This window comes from Arachis stenosperma, chromosome 9, assembly GCF_014773155.1.
Source record: "Arachis stenosperma cultivar V10309 chromosome 9, arast.V10309.gnm1.PFL2, whole genome shotgun sequence".
In the NCBI taxonomy this organism is placed as follows: domain Eukaryota; kingdom Viridiplantae; phylum Streptophyta; class Magnoliopsida; order Fabales; family Fabaceae; genus Arachis; species Arachis stenosperma.
The window spans coordinates 124534325-124543471 of record NC_080385.1 but is presented as its reverse complement, the minus strand read 5'-3'; the positions used below and the strand labels follow the sequence as shown (position 1 = coordinate 124543471).

Here is a 9147-nt window from a genome sequence, read left to right as displayed (position 1 = left end):
CCAGTATTCTCCCAAGCAATACAGAAGAGAATCCAAAAGGAGAGTGCAAAGCCATTGACATAGTCAATATGGCCGAATGCACAGGGGAGGAGGAGGACGAAAATCCTAGTGAGGAAGACCTCCTGGGACGTTCCTCAAGCAAGAAGGAGTTTCCTATTAAGGATCCAAAGGAATCTGAGGCTCATACAGAGACCATAGAGATTCCATTGAATCTCCTTCTGCCATTCATGAGCTCTGAAGACTATTCATCCTCTGAAGAGGATGAAGATGTGACTGGAGAGCAAGTTGCTCAATATTTAGGAGCTATCATGAAGCTGAATGCCAAGTTATTTGGTAATGGGACTTGGGAAAGTGAACCTCCCTTGCTCATTAATGAACTGGATACTTGGATTCAGAAAATTCTACCTCAAAAGAAACAAGATCCTGGCAAGTTCTTAATACCTTGTACCATAGGCACCATGATCTTTGAAAAAGCTCTGTGTGATCTAGGGTCAGGGATAAATCTTATGCCACTCTCTGTAATAGAGAAGCAGGGGATCATTGAGGTACAACCTGCCTTGTTCTCATTACAACTGGCAGACAAGTCATTGAGACAAGCTTATGGAATAGTAGAGGACGTGTTAGTAAAGGTTGAAGGCCTTTACATCCCTGCTGATTTCATAATCTTAGACACTAGGAAGGAAGAGGATGATTGCATCATCCTTGGAAGACCTTTCCTAGCCACAGCAGGAGCTGTGATAGATGTCAACAGAGGTGAATTAGTCCTTCAATTGAATGGGGACTACCTTGTGTTTAAGGCACATGGCCATCCCTCTGTGACAAAAGAGAGTAAGCATGAAGAGCTTCTCTCAGTTCAGAGTCAAGAAGAGCCCACACAGTCAAACTCTAAGTTTGGTGTTGTGAGGCCACAACCAAACTCTAAGTTTGGTGTCAAGACCCCATATCCAAACTCTAAGTTTGGTGTTGGGACTACACAACATTGACCTGATCACCTTGTGGCTCCATGAGAGCCACTGTCAAGCTATTGACATTAAAGAAGCACTTGTTGGGAGGCAACCCAATTTTATTTATCTAATTCTTATTTTTATTATTGTTATTTTGTGTTTTATTAGGTACATGATCATGAGGAGTCACGAAAAAATCATAAAAATTAAAAACAGAATCAAAAACAGCAGAAGAAAAAATTTACACCCTGGAGGACGCACAGGCTGGCGTTCAACGCCAGTAAGATGCATCTGGCCGGCGTTCAATGCCAGAACAGAGCATCATTCTGGCGCTGAACGCCAGAAACAAGCAACATTCTGGCGCTGAACGCCAGGAATGTGCCTAGAGAGGAAAAACTGGCGCTGAACGCTAGTAACAAGCATGAAACTGGCGTTCAACGCCAGAAACATGCTTTACATGGGCGTTGAACGCCCAGAATGTGCACCAATGGGCGTTTAAATGCCAGAATGGTATGCAAAGGCATTTTACATGCCTATTTGGTGCAGGGATGCAATTTCTTGACACCTCAGGACCTGTGGACCCCACAGGATCACTTCAGGATCTGTGGACCCCACAGGATCCCCACCTACCATATTCCCACCTTACCTCCTAATCCTAGTTTTTGTGATTACTCTTCCCCATGTCACACTTCCCAATTACCCCCCTCACCACTCACATCCATTCACTCTTCCCCATAAACCCCACCTACCTTCAAAAATTCAAAACCAATTTCCCACCCATTCCCACCCTAAATGGCCGAATACACCTACCCCCTCTCCCTATAAATACCCTTCCATTCTACTTCATTTTCACACAACACAACCCCCTTTTCTCACCCTTGGCCGAACCATCACTTCCCCTTCTCCTCCATGGTTTCTTCTTCTTCTTCTTCTCTTCTTTCTTCTCTTGCTCGAGGGCGAGCAATATTTTAAGTTTGGTGTGGTAAAAGCATAAGCTTTTTGTTTTTCCATTACCATCAATGGCACCTAAGGCCGGAGTATCCTCTAGAAAAGGAAAAGGGAAGACAAAAGCTTCCACCTCCGAGTCATGGGAGATGGAAAGATTCATCTCCAAGAGCCATCAAGACCACTTCTATGATCTTGTGGCAAAGAAGAAGGTGATCCCTGAGGTCCCTTTCAAGCTCAAGAAAAATGAGTATCCGGAAATCTGACATGAAATCCGAAGAAGAGGTTGGGAAGTCTTAACCAACCCCATGCAACAAGTCGGAATCTTAATGGTTCAAGAGTTCTATGCCAATGCATGGATCACTAGGAACCATGATCAAGGTATGAACCCGAGTCCAAAGAATTATCTCACAATGGTTCGGGGGAAATACTTAGATTTTAGTCCGGAAAATGTGAGGTTGGCATTCCACTTGCCCATGATGCAAGGAGATGAACGCCCCTACACTAGAAGGGTCAACTTTGATCAAAGGTTGGACCAAGTCCTTATGGACATTTGTGTGGAAGGAGCTCAATGGAAGAGAGACTCCAAAGGCAAGCCAGTCCAACTAAGAAGACTGGATCTCAAGCCTGTGGCTAGAGGATGGTTGGAGTTCATTCAACGCTCCATCATTCCCACTAGCAACTGATCTGAAGTTACTGTGGATCGGGCCATCATGATTCATGGCATCATGATTGGAGAAGAAGTAGAAGTTCATGAGGTCATATCCAATGAAATCTACAAAATAGCCGACAAGCCTTCACCCATGGCACGGCTAGCTTTTCCTCACCTTATTTGCCATCTATGTTACTCAGCTGGAGTTATCATAGAAGGAGACATCCTCATTGAAGAGGATAAGCCCATCACCAAGAAGAGAATGGAGCAAGCAAAAGAGACCCCTCACGGTTCTCAAGAGATGCATGAGGAAGCTCATCATCAAGAAATCCCTGAGATGCCTCAAGGGATGCACTTTCCTCCAAATAACTATTGGGAACAACTCAACACTTCCTTAGAAGATTTGAGCCACAATGTTGAACGATTAAGGGTGGAACATCATGAGCACTCCATCATTCTCCAAGAAATAAGAGAAGATCAAAGAGCAATGAGGGAGGAGTAACAAAGGCAAGGAAGGGACATAGAAGAGCTTAAGGACATTGTTGGTCCTTCAAGAAGAAGACGCCACTAAAGGTGGATTCATTCCTTGTTCTTTATTTCTTTCTGTTTTCGGTTTTTAATGTTGTGTTTATCTATGTTTTGTGTCTCTACTTCATGATCATTAGTATGTAACCATGCCTTAAAGCTATGAATAAAATCCATTAATCCTTCACCTCTCTTAAATGAAAAATGTTTTAATTCAAAAGAACAAGAAGTACATGAATTTCGAATTTATCCTTGAATTTAATTTAATTATATTGATGTGGTGACAATACTTTTTGTTTTCTGAATGAATGCTTGAACAGTGCATATGTCTTTTGATCTTGTTGTTTATGAATGTTAAAACTGTTGGCTCTTGAAAGAATGATGAACAAAGAGAAATGTTATTAATGATCTGAAAAATCATGAAATTGATTCTTGAAGCAAGAAAAAGCAGTGAATGGCGAAAAAAAAATTGGCGAAAAAAAATAGAAAGAAAAAGAAAAAGCAAGCAGAAAAAGCCAGTAGCCCTTAAAACCAAAAGGCAAGGGTAAAAAGCATCCAAGGCTTTGAGCATCAATGGATAGGAGGGCCCAAGGAAATAAAATCCAGGCCTAAGCGGCTAAATCAAGCTGTCCCTAACCATGTGCTTGTGTCATGAAGGTCCAAGTGAAAAGCTTGAGACTGAGTGGTTAAAGTCGTGATCCAAAGCAAAAAGAGTGTGCTTAAGAGCTCTGGACACCTCTAACTGGGGACTCTAGCAAAGCTAAGTCACAATCTGAAAAGGTTCACCCAGTTATGTGTCTGTGGCATTTGTGTATCCGATGGTAATACTGGAAAACAAAATGCTTAGGGCCACGGCCAAGACTCATAAGTAGCTGTGTTCAAGAATCAACATGCTTAACTAGGAAAATCAGTAACACTATCCAAAATTCTAAGCTCCTAGAGAAGCCAATCATTCTAAACTTCAAAGGAAAAAGTGAGATGCCAAAACTGTTCAGAAGCAAAAAGCTACAAGTCCCGCTCATCTAATTAGAATTAATATTCATTGATATTCTGGAATTTATAGTATATTCTCTTCTTTTTATCCTAATTGATTTTCAGTTGCTTGGGGACAAGCAACAATTTAAGTTTGGTGTTGTGATGAGCGGATAATTTATACGCTTTTTGGCATTGTTTTTAGGTAGTTTTTAGTAAGTTTAAGCTACTTTTAGGGATGTTTTCATTAGTTTTTATGTTAAATTTACATTTCTGGATTTTACTATGAGTTTGTGTGTTTTTCTATAATTTCAAATAATTTCTGGCTGAAATTGAGGGACTTGAGCAAAACTCTGAAAAAGGCTGACAAAAGGACTGCTGATGCTGTTGGAATCTGACCTCCCTGCACTCGAAATGGATTTTCTGGAGCTACAGAACTTAAAATGGCGCGCTCTCAACGGAGTTGGAAAGTAGACATCCAGAGCTTTCCAGCAATATATAATAGTCCATACTTTATTCGGAAATTGACGACGTAACTTGGCGTTGAACGCCAAGTACATGCTGCTGTCTGGAGTTAAACGCCAGAAAAACGTCATGATCCGGAGTTGAACGCCCAAAACACGTCATAACTCGGAGTTCAACTCCAAAAGAAGCCTCAGCTCGTGGATTGATCAAGCTCAGCCCAAGCATACACCAAGTGTGCCCCGGAAGTGGATTTATGCATCAATTACTTACTCATGTAAACCCTAGGAGCTAGTTTATTATAAATAGAACATTTAACTATTGTATTAGACATCTTTTGACAGTTTAATCTCTTGAATGTTTAGCCTTTGATTATTCGGTCTCTTGATCACTCAAGGGGGCTGGCCATTCGGCCATGCCTAAACCTTTTACTTATGTATTTTCAACGGTGGAGTTTCTGCACACCATAGATTAAGGGTGTGGAGCTCTGCTGTACCTCAAGTTTCAATACAATTACTATTACTTTTTATTCAATTCCCTCTTATTCTTATTCCAAGATATACGTTGCACAACACTTTGATGAATGTGATGATCCGTGATAATCATCATCATTCTCACCTATGAACGCGCGTGATTGACAACCACTTCCGTTCTACCTTAGGCCGGGCGCATATCTCTTAGATTCCCCCAACAGAATCTTCGTGGTATAAGCTAGATAGATGGCGGCATTCATGAGGATCCGGAAAGTCTAACCTTGTCTGTGGTATTCCGAGTAGGATCCTGGGAATCCGGAAAGTCTAACCTTGTCTGTGGTATTCCGAGTAGGATTCCGGTATTGAATGACTGTGACGAGCTTCAAACTCCTGAAGGCTAGGCGTTAGTGACAAACGCAAAAGAATCAATGGATTCTATTCCAACCTGATTGAGAACCGACAGATGATTAGCCGTGCTGTGACAGAGCATTTGGACCATTTTCACTGAGAGGATGGGATGTAGCTATCAACCAAGGGTGATGCCTCCAGACGATTAGCCGTGCAGTGACAGCGCATAGGACCATTTTCCCGAGAGGATTAAAAGTAGCCATTGATGATAGTGATGCCCTACATACAGCTTGCCATGGAAAGGAGTAAGAAGGATTGAAGGAAGAGCGAGTAGTGAAGTAGAGTTTCAAGAGGAACACAGCATCTCCATACACCTATCTGAAATTCCCACTATTGATTTACATAAGTATTTCTATCCCATTTTATTTTCTTTTTATTATTAATTTTCGAAACCATAAACCAATTTAATCTGCCTAACTGAGATTTACAAGGTGACCATAGCTTGCTTCATACCAACAATCTCTGTGGGATCGACCCTTACTCGCGTAAGGTTTATTACTTGGACGACCCAGTACACTTGCTGGCTAGTTGAACGGAGTTGTGAATTCAACTGGTGCCATAATAATGATTTCATACAAATACAAAGAATATGGATCACAATTTCGTCCACCACTCGTCCTCGAGCAAAAGAAGAAAGAAGAGAGTAGAAGAAGAAGAAACAGAGGAGATGGAGGGGGGCTTTGTGTTTCGGCCAAGGGAGAGAAGTAGTGTCTATGAGTGGGTTTGGGAGGGAAAGTGGTTTGAATTTGGATGGTAGGGTAGGTGGGGTTTTATGAAGGATGGATGTGAGTGGTGAAGAGAATGGTGGGATTTGATAGGTGAGGGGTTTTGGGGAAGAGGTATTGAGGTGATTGGTGAATGGGTGAAGAAGAGAGAGAGTGGTGGGGTAGGTGGGGATCCTGTGGGGTCTACAGATCCTGAGGTGTCAAGGATAATTCATCCCTGCACCAAGTGGCGAGCAAAAAATGCTCCTTCTGCCAATCTTGGCATTAAACGCCGGGCTGGTGCCCATTTCTGGCGTTTAACGCCAGCTTCTTGCCCATTTCTGGCGTTAAACGCCAGTCTGGTGCCCCTTTCTGGCGTTAAACGCACAGAATGGTGCCAGACTGGGCGTTAAACGCCCATTTTGCTATCTTCATTGGCGTTTAAACGCCAGCAGATTTTCCTCCAGGGTGTGCTGTTTTTCTTTCTGTTTTTCATGCTGTTTTTGCTTTTTCAATTGATTTTGTGACTTCCCATGATCATCAACCTATAAAAAAAACATAAAATAACAAAGGAAAATAGATAAATATAACATTGGGTTGCCTCCCAACAAGCACTTCTTTAATGTCAGTAGCTTGACAATGGGCTCTCATGGAGCCTCACAGATACTCAGAGCAATGTTGGAACCTCCCAACACCAAACTTAGAGTTTGACTGTGGGGGATCTGTTTGACTCTATTTTGAGAGAAGCTCTTCATGCTTCCTCTCCATGGTTATAGAGGAATATCCTTGAGCCTTAAACATAAGGGATTCTTCATTCACTTGAATGATAAATTCTCCTCTGTCAACATCAATCACAGCCTTTGCTGTGGCTAGGAAGGGTCTGCCAAGGATGATGGATTCATCCATGCACTTCCCATTCTCTAGGACTATGAAATCAGCAGGGATGTAATGGTCTTCAATCTTTACCAGAACATCCTCTACAAGTCCATAAGCTTGTTTTTTTGAATTGTCTGCTATCTCTAGTGAGATTCTTGCAGCTTGCACCTCAAATATCCCTAGCTTCTCCATTACAGAGAGAGGCATGAGGTTTATGCTTGACCCTAGATCACACAGAGCCTTCTCAAAGGTCATGGTGCCTATGGTACAAGGTATTGAGAACTTCCCAGGGTCCTGTCTCTTTTGAGGTAATCTCTGCCTAGTCAAGTCATCCTGTTCTTTGGTGAGCAAAGGGGGTTCATCCTCCCAAGTCTCATTACCAAATAACTTGTTATTTAGCTTCATGATTGCTCCAAGGTACCTAGCAACTTGCTCTTCAGTGACATCTTCCTCCTTTTCAGAGGAAGAATACTCATCAGAGCTCATGAATGGCAAAAGTAATTCCAATGGAATCTCTATGGTCTCAATGTGAAACTCAGATTTCCATGGTTCCTCATTAGGGAACTCATTTGAGGCCAGTAGACGTCCATTGAGGTCTTCCTCAGTGGCGCTCGCTGCCTCTTTCTCCTCTCCAAATTCGGCCATGTTGATGGCCTTACACTCTCCTTTCGGATTCTCTTCTGTATTGCTTGGAAGAGTACTAGGAGGGAGTTCAGTAACTTTCTTACTCAGCTGACCCACTTGTGCCTCTAAGTTTCTAATGGAGGACCTTGTTTCAGTCATGAAACTTTGAGTGGTTTGGATTACATCAAAGACCATGGTTGCTAAGTCAGAGTGGCTCTGCTTAGAATTCTTTTTCGGTTGCTGAGAAGATGATGGAAAAGGCTTGCCATTGCTAAACCTATTTCTTCCACCATTATTGTTGTTGAAACCTTATTGAAGTCTCTGTTGATCCTTCCATGAGAGATTTGGATGATTTCTCCATGAAGGATTATAGGTGTTTCCATAGGGTTCTCCCATGTAATTCACCTCTTTCGTTGATGGGTTCTCAGGATCATAAGCTTCTTCTTCAGATGAAGCGTCCTTAGTACTGCCTGGTGCAGCTTGCATTCCAGAAAAACTTTGAGAAATATTATTGCCTTGCTGAGTCAATATTTTGTTCTGAGCCAATATGGCATTCAGAGTATCAATCTCAAGAACTCCTTTCTTCTTATTCATCCCATTGTTCACAGGATTCCTTTCAGAAGTGTACATGAATTGGTTATTTGCAACCATTTCAATGAGTTCTTGAGCTTCTGCAGGCGTCTTCTTCAGATGAAGAGATCCTCCAGCAGAGCTGTCCAATGACATCTTGGACAGTTCAGACAGACCATCATAGAAGATACCTATGATGCTCCATTCAGAAAGCATGTCAGAAGGACACTTTCTGATCAATTGTTTGTATCTTTCCCAAGCTTCATAGAGGGATTCACCTTCCTTCTGTCTGAAGGTTTAGACTTCCACTCTAAGCTTACTCAATTTTTGAGGTGGAAAGAACTTTGCCAAGAAGGCATTGACTAGCTTTTCCCAAGAGTTCAGGCTTTCTTTAGGTTGTGAGTCCAACCATATCCTAGCTCTGTCTCTTACAGCAAAAGGAAATAGCATAAGTCTGTAGACCTCAGGGTCAACCCCATTGGTTTTGACAGTGTCACAGATTTGCAAGAATTCAGCTAAAAACTGATGAGGATCTTCCAATGGAAGTCCATGGAACTTGCAATTCTATTACATGAGAGAAACTAATTGAGGCTTAAGCTCAAAGTTGTTTGCTCCAATGGCAGGGATAGAGATGCTTCTCCCATAGAAGTCGGGAGTAGGTGCAGTAAAGTCACCCAGCACCTTTCTTGCATTGTTGGCATTGTTGTTGTTTTCGGCTGCCATATCTTCTTCTAGTTTGAAAATTTCTGTTAGGTCCTCTACAGAGAGTAGTGCTTTAGCTTCTCTTAGCTTTCACTTCAAGGTCCTTTCAGGTTCAGGGTCAGCCTCAACAAGAATGCCTTTGTCTTTGTTCCTGCTCATATGAAAGAGAAAAGAACAAGAAAGTATGGAATCCTCTATGTCACAGTATAGAGATTCCTTGAGGTGTCAGAGGAAAAGAAGAATAGAAGGAGAGGGTAGAAGAAGAATCCTCTAAGCTTCACGCGTCCGCA

The 9147-nt window shown here is 42.1% G+C and overlaps 1 non-coding gene across 1 annotated transcript; it reads left to right on the top strand.

Annotated features, from left to right (window-relative positions):
* Nucleotides 1-8365: 8365 nt before the first annotated feature.
* Nucleotides 8366-8473, top strand: LOC130953634 (small nucleolar RNA R71). Its single transcript, XR_009075797.1, has one exon. It is a non-coding gene; the product is annotated as a small nucleolar RNA R71 (small nucleolar RNA).
* Nucleotides 8474-9147: the final 674 nt, after the last annotated feature.